The sequence below is a fragment of the Sminthopsis crassicaudata genome, chromosome 5, assembly GCF_048593235.1.
Source record: "Sminthopsis crassicaudata isolate SCR6 chromosome 5, ASM4859323v1, whole genome shotgun sequence".
NCBI lineage: Eukaryota > Metazoa > Chordata > Mammalia > Dasyuromorphia > Dasyuridae > Sminthopsis > Sminthopsis crassicaudata.
In genome coordinates, this window is record NC_133621.1 from 14,476,997 (window position 1) to 14,500,586 (window position 23,590).

The window sequence follows — 23,590 nt, forward strand, 5'->3', positions numbered from 1 at the left end:
CCTCAACACCTTCCTATTTGGGCTCTGAGCTTGCCCCTGTCTCTCCCAGACTGAGCAGACATGGCAGGATTTGGGGGCTCTGAACACCCGCCTTCCTCCTCAAAGACCCTTTTCACATTATGTGGGGTCTTAGAGGATTCGAAATCCCTTGAAATCATCAGGGCTTTAGGTGAATTATTTGGCCGGCCCTGTCCCCACTTTATTTTTTTAGTTTTTATTTTTTTTCCTGAGGCTGGGGTTAAGTGATTTGCCCAGGGTCACACAGCTAGGAAATGTTAAGTGTCTGAGACCAGATTTGAACTCCCGTCCTCCTGAATTCAGGGCTGGTGCTCTATCCACTGCGCCACCTAGCTGCCCCCCCTGCCCCCACTTTAAATCAGTTTAGTCCAACAAATACATTACCCTGGGCTACTCTGGGCAAGACTTTGGTGACCCGAACAGGCAGGACAGAAATAAAATGGGCTGAGCTACTGGGCCTCTCCACATCACTGAATGTTAGGTGTCCCTAAATCCTTAAAATAATAGAAACTTAAGTCAAGAGCAGGAAAGCACAAAGTAGAGACTGGGGGCAGGGACGGATTCAGCAAAGGGGGTGACATTGGAGCCGTCCTGGGAGGGAAGCAAAGGACGCTGGGAGTAGGAAAGGGAATCCACCTTAGGAAAGGTGGAGGTGGGGATGGGAATCTTGAGCTAAGCATTAAGCGTTCCTTGGGATCGGAGCTTTAAAACGTCCTGGAGAATAAATAACCTGAGGGCTCAATTTACCTCTCCTATAATAAATGGCTCCAATTACCAAGCTGTTTATCAGTCATCCCCTGGGGAAAATCCCTCCAGGTAGAAAATGACCTCAACAGAGACACCTGGACAAAAGAACAGAGATCTTCCTCAGTGAGAAGTCCCCCTGCCCTTCATCTTTGCCTTTTCCCTAGTCGTGGCTCTGGCTTATTTATTAAAATAAGGTATTATTTAGTTTAACACCAGAGTTCTTTCTGGATATACTCCTCATCCCCCACCTCACCTTAAGGACTTCCCCCTCCTATCTCCATCCCCTGAGAACAAAGGACCAAATATAGGTACAAGGGACTTTGGACAGGACCATCCACTAGTTCTGGTCCAGCTTGATCCAGCCTTGCAAATGCTGGGAATTCTGAATTCCGCATCCTCCCAGAGTCCTTTTCACTGGTGCTATGGACATCAGCATATGAATTGTTCTCTTTCCTTTCTAAAGGTGATTTCTCTGACTTCTTCATCACTGCTTCATTACACTCTTCATTCATAATTTTTTTTTGATGAAGCAATTAAATGACTTGCCCAGGGTCACACCGCCGTGAAGTGTTAAGTGTCTGAGATCACATTTGAACTCAGGTCCTCCTGACTTCAGGGCTGGTGCTCTAATCACTGCGCCACCCAGCTGCCCCTTAATTCATAAGCCACTTTCCCCCCAAAAAAACCTTGTTTATGACTATCTGGGCATTACTGAGGCCTTTATTTCCAAGTTCACCTGTTTAGATTCAGCACCAGGAATGGCTACAGCAGCTTCCCTATCTCCCTCTTTCCTCCTTTTCTTCAGAGAGTTGGGAGTTAGCCGCTGGTCAATAGTTAACTCAACCTGTTAATTCAAACAGAGGCTAGCTTGGCTCTCTAGGGTCTGTAAAGAGAAGTTTGTATATTAGAATTTTTAAGCATCCAAAGGGGTATCGAGGTGACACAATGAACAGTTTCCTGGGGTTGGAGTCAGGGAGACCGGGCTTACAGTCCAACTTCGGGCATTTCCTAGATGTGGAACTCTGGGCAAGTCACTAAAACCCTGTCTGCCTCAGTTTCCTCAATGCTAATATAGTGATAATAATAGCACCTCCCTCCCAAGAGTTGTTATGAGGATATTATTTGTAAAGCCCTTGGCACAGTGCCTGGCCCTCAAAAGCTACTTATTCCCCTCTCTCCATTGAGCTCCTCTTGATTTGTTGTTCTCCTTTCTATAAGCATTGTTACAGTTGTGTAGCTTTTCTCTCCTCTGCTTATTTCACTTAGCCAAAATTCGCAAGTCTTCCCATGATTCTCTGTATTCTTCATCCTCGGTATTGCTCAAGTGGAAGTCATTTTCCATTCAATGGATGTATACAAATTTGCTGAGCCATTCCCCTATCAACTTGTAGCTCCTATGTTTCCTATTTTGTGCAACTCCCTATTTCGAAATTGGATGGATGTGGCACCTTTCTAAGTCTGACCTTTCTGGGATATGTGCTAACAATGGAATCTCCTGGGTCCAAATTTGGAATCGCCTTTTTAGCATAAATCCAATTTCCTCTCAGGAATGGCTCACCCATTGAACAATGTATCTGGGAGCTCAAGCTCGATCCCAAACAAGCAGAGTTAGCATTAATAGAGTACATTAAAGTTTGTGAAATACTTTTCAAGTATTTTCCAATCTAGCAACCCTAAGGAGGAGGTGCTATCAGGATCCCCATTTCACAGATGAGGAAACTAAGGCAGACCAGGGTCCACAGGTAGTTAATGTTTGTGGCTCTTCCATAACCTAAATTTAACATAATCTATTCTGCTACAGTTGAGGTTCAAAAGGGACCCCAAAGGTTGGGAGACACAGCCCAGTGTCCCGAGGTGTCTCAAAAGAATTTGCAGGTTTGCAGCCTATCTCCAAGTCTAGGGGCAAAGTTTATTTGTAATTGTAAACTCCTTTAAAGCTGGCTGAATTCCAAAAGGATTTAACAAAGAATCGGAAGAAGGAGATAAATTTAAGTGGTTCTCCAAGTCACTGATATGCTAATTTTATGGCCCAGAGGTAGAACTGAGGAGTGGTCTCCGGGAATTTGGTTATCACTGAGCAGCAGATTATGTAGGGGACAGTCAGCTACTTTTGTGAGACCATCCTAAGGCCCTGAAGACTTTGGAATCATTGACTGATAGGTTGGTAGAACACTAGCACTCTAAGGTCCTTAGGATTATTGCTATATTTCCCCTAGAAGCCGTACCCTATTACCTCAATATAAGAGATGGCTCTTGGGTAGGGGAAGAGAAGGGATACATTGGGAAAGGTAAGTGTAAAGAGAGAAAAGAATAATTCATTTTTTAAAAAGAAGGTTGTTGTATGGACATGTCTACATATATTGTATTTAACATATACTTTAACATATTTAACATGTATCCGTCTATCTGCCATCTGGGGGAGTGAAGGAGAGGAAAAATTAGAACAAAAGGTTTTGCAATTTTCAATGCTGAAAAATTACCCGTGTATATATCTGGTAAATAAAAAACTATAATTAAAAAAAAAAAAAAAGAAAAAAAAAAAAGAAGTAATGAGATGATTCATTCCAGTTCCAATGATCTTGTGAAGAGAACCATCTACAACTAGAGAGAGGCCTGTGGGAACTGAACTGAGTGTGGTTCACACAGCATTCTCACTCTCCCTGTACTTTGCTTGCATTTTATTTTCTTTCTCATTTTTTTCCCTGTTTGACTTTTCTTGTGCATCAAGATAATTGTATAAATATGTCTGCATATATCGGATCTAACATTTTACCATGTTTAACATATATTGGATTACTTGCTATCTAGGGGAGGAGGTACAGGAAATGGGGGGAAATTGGATCGGAAGATTTCGCAAGGGCGAATGTTGAAGAATTATCCATGTGTATCTTTTGAAAATTAAAAAGCTTTGGGGGCAGCTAGGTGGTGCAGTGGATAGAGCACCAGCCCTTAATTCAGGAGGACTGGAGTTCAAATGTGGTCTCAAGACACTTAACACTTCCTAGCTGTGTGACCCTGGGCAAGTCACTTAACCCCAGCCTCAGGGAAAAGAAAAAGAAAAAGAAAAGAAAATTAAAAAGCTTTAATAAAAAAATATGCAATAGGTAAAAAATAAAAATAAAAAGATGTATTAATCTCTTCCCAAAGAGTTTCTTCTCCAAAATCAGCGAACTCACAAGAGTTTTCTTCTCTTTGCTGCAGTTTAGACTGAGGAGATATTTCATCTGGCTCAGAGAAAATGCTTGGAAGTTGGACGAGCCTGAAACAATCAAAGAAAGATCCTGGTTACTCCATGGCCTGGGCGAGTCTGAATGGTTTCCTCAGAAGCCCAGCTTTGCTTTAGATTTTAGCAGGGAATCTTAATTGTTTGATGATAATAACAAGAGCTGCTGTTTAGAAAGTGCTTTGGGGTTTGTAAAAGACCTTACCCACAGGAGGTAATGTGGTCTTCCTGGCTATCTGTCAGATAGAAGCCATTATTAATGAGATGGGGAAATTGAGGCATAAGAAATGGACAGATTTTTCCCTGCACTTACAACTATATAAATAAGTGAAGTGGGGTAGATAGGATTATTAGCATTATCTATATGGGCAGCTAGGGGGCTCCATAGAGCTGGTCTGGAGTCAGCAAGTCTCATGTCCCCAAGTTCAAATGTGATGTCAGACCCTAATTAATTGTGAGACCCTGGTCCTGTCACTTAACTATTTGCCTCAGTTTCCTCATCTGTCAAATGAGCTAGAGAAGGAAATGGCAAGCCCCTCCAGTATCTTTGCCAGGAAAACCCCAAATGGGGTCACAGAGGGTCAGATTCTGAGAAAACAATAATTTGTAGAAGAAGGAAATTGAGATTTGTTGACTTATTCATGGTCACACCACTAACTAGTGCCTGGGATGGGGTTTGAACTTACTTCTCTTTGATGAGGTCCTGAATGGTTCTGGACAGAAAGAAACGAAGAATTGCTCCCTGGTGTTCATGTGGCCTTTCATTTTGTCTGTAACCTATTCCCTAAATAAATGTACCTTTTGCCAAAGAGAACGGCCATTGTGAACCCTTCCTATGACCGAACCCCACCTGTCAGCCATCATCTGGTGTCTACATCGCCCACATACATCATTGTGACTCCACAGGAAGCACGCTGTCCCTTGCTTCGCTCAGATTCTCAGAAGATTAAAGATCTAAACCTGAAGGGGACTGTAGTGACCATCTAGACCAAGGAGGAAAAGAAGCTCCAGACCGGCTAAGAGATTTCTGAAAGTCCCACACAGACCTAATGATCACAGAATCTGAATTTGAACTCGTCTTATGATTCCAGGATTAACAATCTTTCCAATATACCCCACTGTCTCAGGTAACATTTCTACCAATTGGCACATTTTTCCATTCCTTTGTGAGCAGACATCTTGCTCAAAGGGAATGAAAAATTTTAATGAAAAAAAATCAATTCATTTCTAGGCATTTTTACCTGTGATCATTTGTTTTGGAACAGATCCTGGCAGCTGGGTTGCATCCCGGGGAGCCTATTCAAGGCAGCTTGGGAGCCTTTGAATCTCCTTGTAAAGAAAAGGGGAGCCAACATTTCATCTTAAGGAATCCTAAAGATTTCTTCTCCATTTTCTAAATCTTATTACCCTTCTACCATCTTAGTCCAAAAAGGATGATGAGAGACTTTGGAATACTAGTGGGCATCATGATCATTCTTTCTGAGAATTTATTATTTTTTTCTGACTTCTTGTCAATTCTGCAAGGAAGACACTTAGAAATCATCAAATTCAATTTTACCCCTGCCCTTTCATTCTTTATTTTTCATTTATTCATGCATTTATCTATTTATTTTACTTTTTATTATTTTTATTTTTTCCAGTTAGATATAAAAACGTCTTTTTGTTATACATTCTTTTTTTATTTTATTTTTTCCCATATTTCCATATGTATCATGTGGGAAAGAAAAATCAGAACAAAAGGGAAAAATCTGGAGGGAAAAAAAAAAGGAAAATAGTTTGTTTGTATCTATTATCTATTTCATTATGTATCCATTAGCTTGTTTGTTTGCTTGATTGTTTTGCAGATGAGGGAACTAAGGTTCTGAGGAGTTAAGTGACTGGAATAAAGTCAAACACTTAGTGGCCAAGGCTGGATTTGAACTTGGATATGTCCTGACTCCTAAACCGCAACATTCTGCCCGCACCTATCAAGAGTAAGTGTATAGGGAAGGAAATGTTAATGACTGGACAAATTAGGAAACAAGCCTTTTAAGAAGTGCCCAGAGCATTGTGTTTATTATGTGTTAAACACTGTGTTAAGTGTTCTACCAATATTATCCCATTTTTGATCTTGGAAGTACTATTATTATCCAGTTGCGGACACTGAGGTGGAGCGGAACTTAAGTGACTTGCTCCCGGTCAGGTTTTTTAATGTTCTCTTCCTCCCAGGTCCTTACAACCACAAAGAACAGATAAGCAAAACCAGGTAAACCAGTCTCTGCAGTCTAAAAGGAGATACTCCATTATATGTACCACTTCCACAAGAGGGAAGGCTGAGAAATACAATTTAAGAGAGAGGGATTTCAGAAAATTAAAAAAAATTCACATTAAAACAATAAAACAATTTGGGGCAGCTAGGTGGCGCAGTGGATAGAGCACTAGCCTTGAATTCAGGAAGACCCGAGTTCAAATCTATACTCAGACACTTAACACTTCCTAGCTGTGTGACCCTGGGTAAGTCACTTAACCCCAGCCTCAGGAAAACAAAAAAACCCAAAAAAACTAGTCTCTTCTCTCCTTGATACTGAACTGTGGCAAAAAACGGGGTCTCTCCTGCCTGGGGATGCCCTTCCTTATGCTCTCCCCTTGCTTCTCAAAATCCCAAATTTCCTCCTTGTTTGAAGTCCTGGGTCAATTTCTCCATAAGGCTTTTGCTGACACTCACAATTACTAGTGCTTTCCTTCCTCTCTTCATCTCCTGGTCAGCCCCTACCTCCCAAATCATTTTGCATTTTATTGATTTTGTATATTTTGTAATGCACTTAGAGATGTACAAGCTGTTTCCTTTTAGAGAATGTAAACTCCTCAGGGGTAGAGACAGTTCCCATTTTTTCTAGGTGGGCCCAGAGCCTAGCACAGTCTGGGGCACATAGGAGGTGCTTAATAAATATTGATGGACTGATTTGTTATTATAATAACCCAATCCCCTCTTATTATGAGGAAAAACACTTTAGCAAAATCCCATCTGACAGGGTATCCCTCATTCCTAATCTGAGTCCCCCAGCCAGGGAAAGAGGTGTATTTGATTTTCTAGGCTGTGATCAGGACTATTTGTTTTAAGTAATTTTTTTTTTTTTTTTTTTGTCTGAGGAAAGCAGCTTCTGAGCCACCCAGAACTGGCTCCATCCGGTTCTGATTAGCACCCAGAAGTAAATCTTCTGCTGGATGAATGAATAAGAATAAGTGACAAAATGCAGGTGAGCCTGCCTTTGGAAAAGGACAGACAGTGATTAAGGTTCTCTTCCCGAAGCTTTTTACAATTAAATGTCTCTTGAATTGATGGTGAGTGAAACTGAGGGTTGTCTTTGCAAAATTCATTTTCTGTCCCTGGAGGTATGTCTGAAACTGGGCTCCCCAGATAGTTCAATTTTAAGACATTCCACGATCTAATTAGCTTGATGTAACCATTAGTGAAATCAGGTAAATGATGAAGTGGGGTTAATCAAACACACCATGGAAACAAGGTAATCATTTCAGGACTTTGGTCCAGGATCCATCCTGTAAGAAACAAGTAGGAGAGAAAAGAGAAAGGCAAAAACAACAATAACAAACAGCAGAGAATGCTTTGGACTAAAAGCAAGGAACAAACAGGAAGCATTTGCTCCCTGTAATCCTCCAACATCAGGTCTTTTCTGCATGGATCCCTTGGGATAGAAAATAGACATTAAAACAGAATTTCCAGTCCCCTTAGTTGGAGGTTATCAGGGTAGCGAGGCAGAAGGAGCTGATTTTGGAGTCCCAGGAGCGGGTTTCAAATCCAGCCTTCCAGGTTACTACCTTTGTGACCTCTGGCAGGTCCCTGACCTTTCTTGGGGATAATTTCCTCCTCTGTGACTCTCTTGGAGCTTTAAACCTATAATTCTTTTGGACTGAGGAGCTCTATCCTTTGGGCAAACTGAGGGTTTTCTCCCCCTACCTGTCTCCTGACCAGAAAAGAGAGTGGGGATGGAGGCTCTTCCAGTTCTTTGCCCAAGCTTCTGTAAGTGTGATGGTGAAACTGACAAGAGGTGAAACTGACAGAGATGAAACTGACACCTCCAAGCTTCTGCACTCCATTATTCCGATGGGTTTAAAGAGAAATCTTTCTCCCACGTGTTGCAACCAGGACACAGAGCACATTTTCTCCTTTTCTTGAAATAGCAAAATCATGAGAAAACCACATTGACATTGGAGCTTTTTCCCCAGATTTTTTTCCTCTCTTTCCTTCATGTCAAGCTGTCAACTGTCATTTATGCTGAGACTGGGCTTTCCTCCAAACATGTCCCTCCTTCAAGCTGGATACTTAGAACCTTCTGCAGAATGCCAGATAATTAAGCTCTGATTTCTCTAATGCCGCCATAGACCTCCTACGTACCAAATCCAGTGATTTTTTTTTTTTTTGCCTGCTTTATCCTTATCCTTTCTGTAGCTTCTGCTCCCTGCTGACCACACTCCTTTCTGGAGGTTCTCTTGGAATTGATTGGAATTAGGAAGTCCTAAATTCAAATCCTCCCTCAGACATTTAGCCATTTGATCTTGAACTGATCACTTAATGTTTCTGAGCCTCAGTTTCCCCTTTGTAATGTAAAATGAGAATTTTAATAACATCTAATTCAGAATTAATGTGAGAATCAAAAACAAAATGATAATAACAACATCTAACTCAGAGTTATTGTAAGAATCAAAGATGTAAAGTTGTATATAAATGCTGGCTGCTTTGTGATTCTTCTTGTTGTTCTTTTTTGTCTCAGTTCTTTCCAGCCTAACTCTCTGACTCCTCCTTCCCTGCCTTATCTGACCCTTCCGGGAAGGTGCTCTCCTCTGGTCCTTAGTGTTCTGTTGGACAGGTGGTGCCCCACATCACTCACTCACTTGGGTGTAGAGGAGTGTGTGAGACATGGTGGGGAATATGCCCATGATTGACCACAGCCACTAACATCTCGACCTTATGTAGGATTGAGGTGATACCAGGAGTTGAATTGGGAGAGTGCTGGAACAGGAAAAAGGTATGAGTTTTGTATTTTGTTTTTAATTATTTAAATTTTTAAAAAAAATTTTAAAATCTGCTCTGATTGGCAGAAGAACATGGCTTTTGGCATTGGCTGGGGTTTGGGGAGGAAAGGCCTGAGGGTGGAATGTGGTCTAGCACCTGTGGACTCTGCTGGTGAGAAGTTTACAGCCTAAAGGGATGTACAGAAATTTCCAACTTCTTTCTTCCCCTTTCTCCTCCAAACTCATTCCAAATACACCCACAAGCAACTCCTGCTTTTCAGGACGTCAAGTTTCATGGATCTGGTGACCACTTGGAGTTGGAAGTGCTTCAGTTCAAAATTTGATCTCTGATTCAGTCTCTGTATAATTCTGGGAACTCATTAGCCTCCCTGAGTTCTGCTTCCTCATCTATAAAATGGGTCTGAATACATTTGTGAGCTATAGAAATGTCAGTTTCTTTGATGTAACACTATCTAATTAACATCTTGGGGTCCTTTCTCTGCAACTTTTCCTTTCTGGGAGAGGAGAGAGCTGCTCCCAGGTTAAGTAAGAGAAGAGACAGACAGCAAAGTTGTAACAGAAGAAAGGACTGGACAGATAGAAAAGCAGATGACTTTTGGACTCCTGAAGTCAATGAAAAGGGTGAATTCACCAGCAGTGAAAAGGAAATTAAAGCAAGAATTAGGAGTTGTTTTGCCCAAGTGAATGCCAATAATTCTGACAATCTAAGTAAAAAAAAAAAATAAATTGCCCAGGTTAACAGGAGATAAAATATTTAAATAAATAATCTCATTTTAGAAAAAGATGGATTTACAAGTTAATTCTACCAAACATTTATCCTCAATACCATAAAAACTATGTGGAAAAAGAGGTGAAGAAGGAGTCCTATTACATTCTTTTTATGACACAAATAGTATGTTGATATCTAAATCAGGAAGAGCCAAAACAGAAAAAGAAAATTAAAGAACAATTTCCCCAATGAATATTGATGCAAAAATTTTCAATAAAATATTAACAGAGATTACAGCAATTTATGAGGAAGATAGTACACTATGACCAGGTGGAATTTAGGAATTCTGGTTCAATGTAAGGAAAACTGTTAGCAACATTTTTCATATCAATAACAAGATTAACAGAAAACATGTGATCATCCCAATAGATGCAGAAAAAAAGCTTTTGACAAAGTATAGAGAATAAAGGACAAAACAAAAACAAGAATCCATTCTTATTTAAAATACTAGAAAGCATAGAAAAATTTTCAATAAAATATTAACAGAGATTACAGCAATTTATGAGGAAGATAGTACACTATGACCAGGTGGAATTTAGGAATTCTGGTTCAATGTAAGGAAAACTGTTAGCAACATTTTTCATATCAATAACAAGATTAACAGAAAACATGTGATCATCCCAATAGATGCAGAAAAAAAGCTTTTGACAAAGTATAGAGAATAAAGGACAAAACAAAAACAAGAATCCATTCTTATTTAAAATACCAGAAAGCATAGAAATAAATGGGGGTTTCCTTAAAATGATGCATAATATCTAAAACAATCAGCAAATATTATCTGCAATATTTTCCCAATATGATAAAGAGTTGAAGTAAGGATGCCCATTATCAACACTATTATTTAATATAGTACTAGGAAACCTTAACTTTAGCCATAGAAGAAAAAGAAGTTGAAGGAATTAGGATAGGCAATGAGGTAACAGAACTATCACACTATAGATGATATGATAGTGTACTTAGAGAATCCTAGGAAATCAGCTAAAAACCAGTTTGAAATAATTAAGAACTGTAGTAAAGTTGTAGGATATAAAATAAACCCACACAAATCATCAGCATTTCTCTATATTACCAAGAAAGCTCAGCAAGAAAAGATAGAGAAATTTTATTTAAAATAATGTAAACAATATAAAATATTTGGGAATCAACTTGCTAAGACAAACTAAGGAACTACATGAACACAATTATAAAACACTTTTCACAGAAATAGTCAGCTATAAATAATTGGTAGGCTGAGCTAATATAATAAAAATGATAAGTCTACTTAGTGAATTTTGTTATTCAATGCCATTGTAATCAAACTGCCAAGAAATTATTTAATAGACATAGAAGAAAATAATAACAAAATTCATCTGGAAGAATGAAAGGTCAAGGATATTAATGAAAAAAATGCAAATTATATTTTAAAGCAGCAATTATCAAAACCACCTGGGGTTGGCTAAGAAATAGAGTGATGGTTGATCAGTGGAATATGTTAGGTATTCAATGATTATTGTAATCAGCTATTTGATAAACCCAGACTTTAGTTTCTGGAATATGAACTCACTTTTTGAAAAAAACTGCTGAAAAATAGTCTAGCAGAAACGAGGCATAGACCAACATCTCATATTCTTTACCATGTGTTTGGATCCTTACAAGGTGCTAAGTCACTGGAATGGATAGAGACAATAATTATCTAATTTAGCATGGTTCAGTATGATTGATCTGACCCTACAAGGAGATGTTATGGGCCAGAACTTGAAACAAGGTACTGAGTGGAATTGAGGAGACAGTGGTTAAATCTAATTTAGCATTGATTTAATCCTACAACAAATAATAGTTTTCTAGTGATGAAATGATTGGTGTATACTCAGTGAGAAGCATAGAAGCAAGAAGCTTTCAGGGCCAAGGAGGACTTCGGGAGATTCAAAGTCAAGAGGACTTTAGGAGTCAGGATTCAGTCAAGGAGATAGGGAAGACAGAGAAGTGGTGGCAGGCTGTCTGGTGAAGAACACTGAAACCAAGATCCGAAAGGCCTCCAGAAAACTAGCTGAGCCCCTAGTGAAGGAGATAAGATTTGGAAAGAGACAGTAAAGGATTTGGACTTTAATTCCTGGCTTCATTTGAGATTATTGAACTGAACTGAAACTAAGGCTGCCTCAGAAACTCCCCAAGAAACCTGCTCCCAGAGAACATTACAATTTAGAGAAGAGAACATTACAACCATGCAAGATAAGATCAAAATGGGTACATGGTTTAGATATAAAGGGAGTTATCATAAGCAAATTAGGAGTCGAAGAAATCACTTATCTTTTAGATCTATGGAGAAGGGAAGAATTTATGACCAAGCAGAAGATAGGGAACATTATGAAATCTGAAATGGATAATTTTAATTACACTGAAGTTAAAAAGTTTTTGCAAAAACAATGTAACTAAGATTAGGAAAAAAAAAAAAAGATGGGAAGCAATTTTTAAAGCAATTGTTTCTGATAAAGACTTCATTTCTCAAACATATAGAGAACCAAATCAAATGTATTAGAACAGAAGTTATTCCCCAGTTGATAGTCAAAGGATATGAGCAGGCAGTTTTCAGATGAAGAAATTAAAGCTATCTGTAGTCATATAAAAATGCTCTAAATCCCTATTGATAGAGAAATGCACATGAAAGCAGCTCTGAGGTATTACCTCATACCTATCAGATTGGCTAATGTGACAGAAAAGGAAAATGATAAATGTTGGAAAAGATTAGGGACACTAATACATTGTTGGTGAAGTTGTGAACTGATTCAACTACTCTGGAGAGAAATTCAGGACTATGCCCAAAATATTATAAAATCTTGTATACTCTTTGATTCAGCAATACCATATATTAGGTCTGTATCCAAAAAAAAAAGAAAAGAAAAGAAAAGAAAAAGGACCTACATGTACAAATATTTACAGCAGCTTTGTTTGTGGTAGCAAAGGATTGGAAACTATATGGATGCCCATCAATTGGGGAATGGCTGAAAAGTCTGGCATATTAATGAAATGGAATACTATTATTCTATAAGAAATGTTAACCAGGAAAAGTTCAGAAAAAAACTTGGAAAGATTTTTTTGAACTGAAGTTAAGTGGAATGAGCAGAATCAGAACATTGTATACAATAACAGCAATATTATATGATGATCAACTATAATAGACGGAGTTCTTCTTAGCCATCCAGTGGCCCCAAGACATTTCTAACAGATTCATGATGAAAAATGCTGTCCATAGCTGGAGAAAGAATTATGGAGTCTGACTGCAGACTGAAGCATAATATTTTTACTTTTTTGCTGGTTTTTTTTTTTTTTGAGGCTTTTCCATTTTGTTTCTTCTTTCTAACATGTTTAATGTGGAAATATGTTCACATGGTTGCATATGTAAAACTCATATTACATTGCTTATGAGTCTTAGGAAGTCTTAGGGGAATGGGAGGGAAAGAAGAGAAAAATTGAAATTCAAAATCTTTATACATATGGAAAAATAAAACTATTTTCACATGTAATTGGAAAAGTAAAATACAATTTATAAAAATATAAATATTTGATGAGTTGAAAAAAAGAGTTTTGAAATTCACTGATCCTCTTTCTCACTCCCAGGCAAAAAGGCTGCTCCTCCTATAAACGTTTTTCCCGCATGTGTCGGATGAGGGAGCTGGACCTAGTGAGCTCTAATCTCCTTTCCAATGTGATGATCATAGTTTGTAAATAACTTAACACCACTTGGCATGATGATGTCATCCCGCAGAGGCTGCTGGGTTATCCAAGCTCAGCTCTGAGCTATAGTAGGTCTAAAGCCAGTATGGAGTCTTAGCCAAATCCAGCGCTAGTAGGGCAAGTTCCCAGGAGGGGGGCAGGTGGGCGGCAGGCTGCTTAAGCAGGGGAGAAATGGAACAGGTCAAATCCGGCTGGATGATGAGCAGCTCTCTAAGAGAACAGAAGTCCAGAGATGGCGGCTGCCTCCCAGCTGGGGAGCAGGAGACAAGCTCCATAGAGCAGCAGCAGCAGCAGTTACACCCCCCCTCGTCCCAACCCCCCCCCAGGCTTCTCCAGGGGTGAGATGGAGCTTCGGAAATGGCTTCCTTCTCAAAGGGGACCAAGCGTCCAGCTGTGGCCTGTCAGAGCAGTACGGGCTCCCCACGCTCCGCCACAGGTCGCACACAGAGTCCCCATGAACGTCCGGCTGCTTCTCTAATAGTGAGCATCCTGAGGTTGTTTTGGTCTAATTCGGTTCTGCACTCGTTCAGCACCTGGATGATGTGCTGGGCGGTCCGGTGCCGGTGTCTCTGTGTCACACAATCAGTTCTAAAGTTGTTAAGAGAACCGGGTTCTTATCCCCAGAGACGTGTCAGCGGCTGCTACTCATTTTGTATTTTTTTCTTAATTTTTTTAACTTGATAGTACCTTTTTATTTTCAAAACACAAGCAAAGATAGTTTTCAACCTTCACTCTTGCAAAACCTTCTGTTTCAAAATTTTCTCCCTCTCTCCCCCCTTCCCACTTCTCTAGGCAGAAAGTAATCCAATATAGGTTAAGCATGTACAGTTCTTCTATGCCTATTTCCGCAATTATTGTACTGCACAAGAAAAATCAGATCAAAAAGGGAAAAAAATGAGAAAGAAAAAAAAAAGCAAGCCAAAGGCAACAACGAGGAGAAAATACTATGTTGTGATCCCCTCTCACTGGCCGCAGATGGCTTTCTGATGGTACTTCTTTTCTTTCTTTGCTGAGACAATTGGGGTTAAGTGACTTGTCCAGGGTCACCCAGCTAGGCTGTGTTAAGTGTTAAAGGCTGGTGCTCTATCCACTGTGCCACCTGACTGACTTTAACCATTTCCCTGTCAGACGCTCTGGCCTTTGCTGATGTCACCCATCATTACATTGATAGAGTGCCTGGCCTGGCATGAGACAGACTGAGTCCAAATGTAGCCTCAGATACTTCCTAGCTGTACTACCATGGGCCAGTCTCTTAACGGCTTTCTACCTCAGTTTCCTCATCTGTAAAATGGGGATAATAACATCCACCTTACTCGGTTGTTGTGAGGGTCAAATAACATAATAATTATAAAGCTTTTAGATAATACTACACAAATATTAGCTATTATTATTTTCCTTCTTTTTTTGGTTTCTTCAAGGATTTCCCCGTCTTCTTCCTTACTTCCCCATTAGGCTTTTAAAAATCTTCCAATCTTCTTCACCCTTGTGTGAACCCCAGTATCTTTTCTCAATCTGGTACAAGAGGGCTTTTCTCCAAGCCAGTCTGTTACCTTGGAATCCCTGGCTGCACCATAGGGAGGAGTTTCTTCAGCAGGATGGCTAGCTAATTAGGTGAGAGAGGAGGTTTGGGGAAGACTGACCCCTGACTCTGGCCACCGCTTGGATTCCCAGAAATGAAAAGGGCTGGAATTGTGGGAATAGGGAGGGTCTCGGCCCCAGCTCAGGCTTCGGCCTCTCTGACACAGATTGCTCAGCCTGGCGGAACGGAATCTGTCTGGTTCTGTCTGCATGAATGAAGGAAGCACTGGGATCTCTGGGTAACCAGGGCAGGATGGGAGGACCTAGATTGACGACAGCTACGGGTTTTCGAAGTTTACAAGAGTGGCAAGATGGTTTCTGTACTTTATCGCATTTAAGTTTTACCTCATATTGTGGCTATTATTGTTCCTTTTTTTTTTTTTCCCTGAGGCGATTGGGGTTAAGTGCCCAGGGTCACACAGCCACGAAGTGTTAAGTATGTGAGGCCACATTTGAACTGATTTCAGAGGGCTGGTGCTCTATCCACTGCGCCACCTAGCTGCCCTGTTCCCCTTTTATAGATGACAAGACTGAGGCCCAGAGAAATGGAGGCAGGAGTTGAATCCAAGTTCTCCTCAAGCCCAGTATTCTCTTCCACTGCATCTTGCAGTTGCATTTCTAATCATTTCATGTAGCATCTGTCCCTCTCTATTTGCTTATTCATCATTCGACCTATTCAGCTATTTATTTTAATGTCTTATTTTTGTTTTCAGTTCCAAATCCTCTTTTCCCCACCCCTTACCCACTGAGGAAGCAAAAAATATGATCCCCAACGTATGAAGTTCATGTGATATCTAAAGCTGATCTTGAGGGGAAACTAAAGAGAAACTTGGGGGATGGGATTTTTTCCCCCTGAAAAGTGGAAACATTTTGATTTAAATTATTTTTTAGTCATGAGGAAAATGTGTAAGACAAAGTTTTCAGAGAGGAGACTCTAGAAGTCTTAATTTTAAAAGACCCCTAACTTTTAATTACATTAAGGGCAGCCAGAGGGCACCACAGGGCACAGAGCAGGGAGATGGGAGACCAGAAGAGCTGAGTTCAAATGCAGTCTCAGACACTTAATAGCTGTGTTCCACCGATCTTATGGCAGTTTCCTCATCTGTAGTATGGGGACCATAAAAGCACATCCCTCTCAGGGTTGTTGGGAGGCTCAAATGATGTAATCATTGTGAAGTGCTTAGCTCAGATCCCAGTACCAGCTTGTAAATATCGGCTCTTATTATTATTGTTATTATTCTATTGCTCCTTTATTCCCAAAGCGTTTCTTTTCTTTTTTTTTTTCCCCCTGAGGCTGGGGTTAAGTGACTCACCCAGGGTCACACAGCTAGGAAGTGTTAAGTGTCTGAGATCAAATTTGAACTCGGGTCCTCCTGACTCCAGGGCTGGTGCTCTCTCCACTGCGCCACCTAGCTGCCTCCCAAAGCATTTCTAAAAAAACTATGCAACAGAGTATTTTTACTCTATGGAGTAATGGAGCTTACTTAGACCATCATATAATTATAGTATCCATCAATAAGTCTGGACAGACCAAAATGCATTAGAAGCCTTTTTAGAAATTGCAGAAATTTTAATTTTTTATGAACTTGCCTTCCTTCTTCCCTCCCCACAGAAACCAAAGTGGGCCTTGAAGGATGGGAAAAGACAGCAAACATATCTCTCCTTGTTACTGAGATCACAAGCTGTAAGTTGGGATGCCTTAGTGCTGGTGTGTGTATATATATATACACACACACAGAGAGAAAGAGAGAGAGCGAGAGAGACAGAGACAGAAAGACAGAAAAAGGAAGAGAGAGACAGAGAGAAAGAGAGTCAGAGAGACAGAGAAAGAGAGAGAGAGAGAGACAGAGAAAGAGAGAGAGAGAGAGAGACAGAGAGACAGAGAGACAGAGACAGAGAGAGACAGAGAGACAGAGACAGAGAAAGAAAGAAGAGACAGAGAGAGAGAGAGAGGTACACCCCCACACACATACATATACACATTTACTACTGTATTTCCCTGAGCACAAGTTCTCTCCTGCAGTAGACTATAAGCCCCCCAGTCCAAGGGCTGTATCTCCAAAGTGTGTGATGAATGCCCTCCCAGCGGCATGAATGGAAGACTCGCTGCACAAGTAATAAGAAGGTGCCATAGTGCACAGGGCACCAAGATGAGTTTCCTGAGTTCAAATCTGGCCTCAGATGGGTGGGTGACTCTGCACAGGTCACTTCACCCTGTGTGCCTCAGTTTCCTCACTGGTAAAATGAGTTGGAGAAGGAAATGGCCAATTAATTGCTCCAGTATCTTTGTCAAGAATACTCCAAATGGCTCAGGAAGCATGTGACACAAGTGAAAGACCATAGTCCTCCGGGAAAGGGGCTTTAGGCTGGCTTGCCTGATGCTTAGTTTTCTAACAGAATTATTGGGGTGCAAAGTTTCCTTTCATTTCACTAATTTTGGCCCTTAAGCCAAAGGTGGCTCCCTGAGTGTTTGCAAGCCTGGAAGGCCCCCTCCTCATGGGCCTCTCTCGGCTTTCTGGTTTCCTTCAAGGCTCAGCTAAAGTCCAGAAGGCTTACCTAGCCTTAACCTGAGTGTCTTCTGAGACTGCCCTTGCCTTATCCCGTCTCTATCTTGTTGAACTCAGGTTATCTCGCCTATTAAATTGTAAGCTCTGAGGGCAGGGATTGGCCTTTTCCTGTGTTTGAGTCTCCAGAGTTTAGCAGTATGCTTGACTCGTGAGAGGTGCTTAATAAATGCTCATTGACTGACTGAGATATAGAGGGAGGGGGTTGGAAGATGACTTTGGGGGTTTCAACAGTGAATTCATTAGCTAAGCATTTTATTACATGCCTATGAAGTGCCAGGAATGCAAAAATTAAATGCTTTCTGTCTTCAAAGGAGTTCAAGATCAATGAAGATCTATGTATCTATCCATCCATCCATCCATCCACATGTATGTATGCACACATGTATGTTACATGTTATATATGTTATATTTACATACATATACTATATAAGTATATAGACTACAGGTCCTATGAAGACAAGGCCATTTACAAGGTAAAAACATTTTTTTTTGAGCGATGGGGGGAAAAGTTAGGAAGGGGGAGAATCTAGAAAGACCCTGTGGAGGAGGTGGTTCTAGAACAGTACTGAAAGAAAACTGGATTTGGACGATCTGTAGGGCAAAGACTGGGCCCTACTTATCCAAGGGGGGGGAGGAGACCTTTGAAATGAGTAAGGCAGCTCAGAGTGTGTAGACACATCATCTCAAGTGAGGCTTGAATCTTACCCTGGCAACTAGTTTGGGGAAAGAATTGCTTATACTTCTAAAACGCTTAATGTTATTGTTATTTGTAATTTGTCAAACACTTTCCTTAAAATAGCTTTTGAGCTCTGTGTACAAGAGTTAGTGTCCCTTTTACAGGGGAGGAAACTGAGGCTCATAGTTCATCTCTGGCCTATGATCAGGCAGCTGATGGTAAAATATAAGTTCTTGGAGGGAATGGATTGCTTTGTCTCCTGGACTAATACGGCCACCTGACAGCCAGCTGGGGGATGTGGTGGACAGAGTACTGGGTCTGGAGTCGGGAAGTTTGAGTTCGAATCCTGCCTTAGCTGGAAATCCTTCCAAGCTGTGTAATCCTGAACTCACTCAATCTGTTTCCTCATCTGTAAAAAGGGTTTAACAGCCATTCCTAGTTTCTAAAATTGTTGGGAGGATCAAATGAGATAGTTTGTAAAGAGCTTAGCATGTGCATGGCATCAGTTCTGGTTTCCTTCCTCTCCCTTCTACTGTACCTGATTCTTGGTCAAGTCCCATTCAAATGGAACCTAGGGAACCCCTTCCCACAACCCCTTCCCACCCATGTCCCATTTCCTGGCACTTAGGGCCTCCAGAGCACTTTCCCCACAGTCCTTGGAGAGGTAGGTAGGGGAAATCTGCCTTCCCCCATTCCACAGATGAGGAGACTGAGGATGGAAGTTGAGCGACTTCTTTGCCCAAGGTCCCAGGAAGTAAGGGCCGGGTCAGGGACCCCGGGCCGGGCGCTTCCCCTTCCCCCAGGAGTGGCCTCGGCTGCCTCAGCACAAGGCTTCCTGATTTTCCCTTCTAGCAAGGTTAAGGAGGGAAGGGCGCCACAAGTGCCCGACAGCCCAGGGCCGGCTGGGCTCGCTGCAGGCCGGCTCCGGCCTGGGGGAGGCTTTCTCCACGAGCGCCCTGGGGCCACCACAAGCGTTGCCCAAGCTCGGAGCTGCCGCCTCCGGCTAGGGTTGCACAAGGCCGGGCTTTCCTCCTCCTCCCCGCCCAGTCCGGGCCCTCCCAGGGAATTCCTGGCCCAGAGGCTCCAGAAGCCCTTCTCAGACGGGCCTGAAGGTGACGGTGGGGAAGGGGCTTTCCTGGAGGGCTGCTATCAGGCTCCCGGCGGAAGGAGAAAGAAGGGCACAGTACGGGTATGTGCCGGGGCCGGGGCCGGGGCAGGGGGGCAAGGGCTGAAACTAAGTCCGGACGGGAGGCTGGGGTCGGGGCAGGGGCTTAGGGAGGGACCTCGGGGCTGAATCCTGGGCTGGTTCTGGAGTCAGGGGCCAGGGCCAGGGCCAGTGGCTGGGCAAGGTCTGGCACTGTGGCAGGGTCTGGGCTGGGCAGGAGCAGCGGCCGGGGCAGGGTCTGAGCTGGGGCTGGGACTGGGGCTGGGGCTGGGGCTGGGGCTGGGACTGAGCTGGGGCTGGGGCTGGGACTGTGGCTGGGCCGGGCAGGGTCTGGCCCCCGGGCCGGAGCGGAGCCCGTCACACGCTGCAGCCTGGGCTGGCGCCCCCTCCCCCGCCCCCGGTCTCGGGGCGGCCCCCCCACAGCCGCAGCGCGCAGTTGGACTGGTCCCGGCTCTGCGGCGGCTGCGTGGGAGCCCGCAGATCCTCCCCGCGCGTCCGCTGCGTGTCTGCTGTGCTCGGCCCGACCCGAGGAAGCCGGAGCCGTAAGTGAGGGGAGCCGGTCTCCCGCTTCTGTCGCAGCGAGGGGGGGGCGCGGGGGCCGCCGGGGCGCGGAGGCGTCCTCCCTTCCAGATGTGCGCGAGCGGCCAGCTGCGCCCCGAGGCGGGCGGGGCGGGGGCGGGGCGGGGCGGGCTCTCCCGGGGAGCAGGTGAATGCGGTGGGAATCTCCCGAGCCCCGGCTCCGCTGGTTCCTGGGCCCCGGCACTGGGCGGGGACGGGAGCGGGGACGGGAGCGGGGACGGGAGCCGCGCCTTCTCCCCGGAGCCGCTTTTCTGAGGTTTTCTATAAATGAAGGAAAAGCCGCTTCTGGGGGAAGAGTCTGTTTCCCACCGCGTCCGAGGTCCGGCTTCCGAGCGGCTTCTCCCCTGGAGAGGAGGAGCCGCCTGGGGAAATGATGTCAGACCCGGGCCGGAGCTGTGCAGCCGGAGAATCCCTGGGCGGCCGGAGACCCTTCCTTCCCTCCGGCTTCTTCTTTACACAGAGAGAAACTGAGGCCCAGAAAGCGAAGGGGAACAAGCGCTTGCTAAATAGCCTACTGTGTGCCCGAGCCCGAGTCCTTTGCACTTGGGTCTCCCTGACTCCAGGCCTGGCCCTTTCCAGGCCGGAGACAATGTGACTTGCCCCAAATCTGCAGAGCAGGAATTAGCCACTTAACAAGCATTTGGAAAGCACTTAGTGGGGATAAACCGAGTGCTGGGGATGCGAAGACCCAAATGAAAGAGGGGTAGAGCAAGAAAAAAGACAAAAGACTCTTGCCGGCCCTGTGACCCCCGCCCAGTCATTTGAACTCTCTATGTCTCAGTTTCCTCATCTGTAAAATGGGGATAACTAAAGCAGAGTTGCTGTGACAATCAAATTAACATGTAATGTGTTTTTTTGATAATTTATGTAATAGTTTTACATAAATACCACCCACTTTTTTTTTTCCATTTCTATTTATTTCTAACATTCCTTTTTTAAAGTTTTGATTTCTCTCTCTACCTCTGGTCTCTTCCCCCCCACCGATGGAAGTCAAAAGATGTATCAGTCAGATGGTTGTTATTGTGCAAAGCATATTTCCATATTTATCCGCTTTCCTTTAGTGAGTTTGTGGCATCGGGGAGACATTGTGTTTGTGGGACACACACACTGAAAGTATAGGAGACTCCTAGCAGAGGTACAAGGTGCCTTTGGGGGGGATGCAGTGATCTTGGAAGGGAAGATGGAAATCTCCTTCGGCAGCAGGATCACAGATTCAGAAGGTCATCCCATTTAACTCGCTCATTTTGCAGGGATATTAACCTGGGCCCAGATGTGCAATGTCTTCTCCAAGGTCCTAAAGGAAGTATGACCCCTCCCCCCCCATGCAGACAAGAGCTCTGGCTGCTCAGATACTACCCTCGAGTCCCTCCCACAGGCCCCCAAGCCTTCCCTCCTAAGCCCATGCTGTGAACATTTCTGTCCATATTTGTAACCTGTTGTATTTATTTCTATATGGCCTTCGATATGCTCCTTGGGGTCATTTTGGCTTCTCTTTGTTTCCCCAGTTCTAAGCATAGCCTGGCACATAGTAGGTGCTTAATAAATGCTTACAGATTGGTTCATTTATAGAAAATCTCAGTAAAACACAGCACGGGAGACCCAAGCCAAGACTGAAGGGCAAATGGAGTTCTGGGGGGAGGGGGGCAAATGGGCGAGCCGACAGCTAGCTTTTTGGTGCAAATCTGACCATTTCAAAGAATGCTCACGAGTTTTTGTTTGTTGGTTGGAGAACCTGTGCACAGGGCCCAATTTTCTCCAGGGCAACTAAATGGAATTGTAGATTCGGGCCCTGATGTAAAACAGGTGTTCAGTCTTGTCCCGGAGGAGAGATCATGAAGGCACATACTCTCCTTGTGGCACAGAGGTGGGGGGCTGTGGGTTTGAAATGTTTCATACACTGTCCCTGCCCCTTGTTTTTCCCTTCTTAGAGGAGGGTTTAGCAGGAAGGGGGAGGGTATCAGAAAATAATGGATGTAAAAAGAAAAACAAACCCAAGACTTCAACAAAATTCAGAAAAAGATACAGCTCTTCTACAGAAAATTCATAAATAAGCCGTGCTAAGTGGAGATCACTGAACTTTGCTGTTTTTAGGAAGTAGATTGTAGAAGGGAGTGGCCTTGCTGTGATCCACAAGCCTTTTAACTTAGTGGGGGGGGCTCTAAGTTTGTGTTGAGGTGGGAAGGCGTGAAGCTTGGTGCGGTAGAAAGAACAGGGGCTTTTGGGGGCAGAAAACTTGGTTTTTCTCTGACACCAGTTGTGGGCCAAGTACCTTTCTGAGACACAATTTCTGCATCTGAGAAGTGGAATGATGGCTCTGATAGCATCTATCTCTGGAGCTGCCTGAGACATTTTTTTTACCTGTGACATAAACACTCCATACTATGCCCAGGGCAAATGAGAGCTAGAGGGGATGGGGGAGAGGGGACCAAGTACCCTTTCTGAGACTCGATTTCTTCATCTGATAAATGGAACAATGCCTCCCATAGTATCTACCCCTGGAGCTGTCCCGAGCTATTTTTACCTGTGAGACAAACATTCCATACTATACCCAGGGCAAGTAAGAGTCATTGGGGTGGGGAGGAGAAGGAAGGGTGATGAAGAGACAAGGGCCCTGGTTACCTCTGAGGCTCATGGGAGCATAGGAAGGAAGGATGGGGGGGGTAGAGAGGAGCTCCCATTGGAGGCTCTGGTCTCAGGAAGCCTTGCCTGCATTTGGGCCGCTCATCTGGCCTGGCAAGGTGAGGCTTTGGGCCTCTTCCTCGTCAGCCTCCTCTTTGTGCCATGAGGGGCCAGCTGGGGGGTTATCATGGATGACCTCTGGGGCTCCTTCCAGCTTTAGGGATCTGATTGTGCTATACCGAGGAAAGTCATGGGACTCATTCTGGATCCCACAGCTAATGTCCAGGGCATGATCAAACCTGGGAAAGGAAATTCCAGTCTGCAAAGGCCCTGGGATAAGATGGGGCTTCCCTCCAGGAGCTCTGATTCAAGTTTAAGAAGAGTCCCAGGTGTTTGAGAGTCCTGGTCTCCAGCTCAGAAGCACAACAAAATAATCCAGTCACATGACAAACTGACCAGTCTGTGGAAGAAAGTTCTGGCAGTTGGTGGCTCTGGAAGGGATAAGAAACTCCAGAGCAGGGTACATAGCAGTGTAGTCTCAGCCTTCAGGTCTGGTGAATGGGCTTGCTCTGTAATGTGCTTTCTAGAGCCCCCACGCTCTCTCTCTGGAGGAGCTCAGGATTGGCCCGAGTCCTTGGTCTTAGTGGAGGAGTGAAGAAGGCAGGAGACCCACGAGGATGGTCAAAGATGGGGTCCATTTATTTCAAGTCCTCTCATCCCCTAAATACTTTAGTCCGATTACATCACTACAGCACACTGAGCATGGGCCAACTCTAAGCACCCGCTATTGACATGTAAATGCCTCTTGCTATAAGCATCCCTTGCTTCATGTAGAACACCTTGGTCTTGCCCTCCTTGATTTCTCGGGAAGCTCTTAAGGGAGACGGGAGCCCAAGCTGACCTTGTC

General features: G+C 43.5%; 1 protein-coding gene across 2 annotated transcripts in view; it reads left to right on the top strand.

The window, feature by feature from the left end:
• Positions 1-19,179: 19,179 nt before the first annotated feature.
• SNX10 (sorting nexin 10) overlaps positions 19,180-23,590 on the top strand; it is a 60,867-nt gene continuing 56,456 nt past the window's right edge. Inside the window, exon 1 of one of the 2 annotated variants that reach the window (XM_074268613.1) lies at positions 19,180-19,509. The gene's annotated coding sequence lies outside the window, so the exon portion shown is untranslated. Of the gene's footprint in view, positions 19,510-19,938; positions 20,028-23,590 lie in introns of those variants that run through there. The other variant, XM_074268615.1, reaches the window with a different exon arrangement.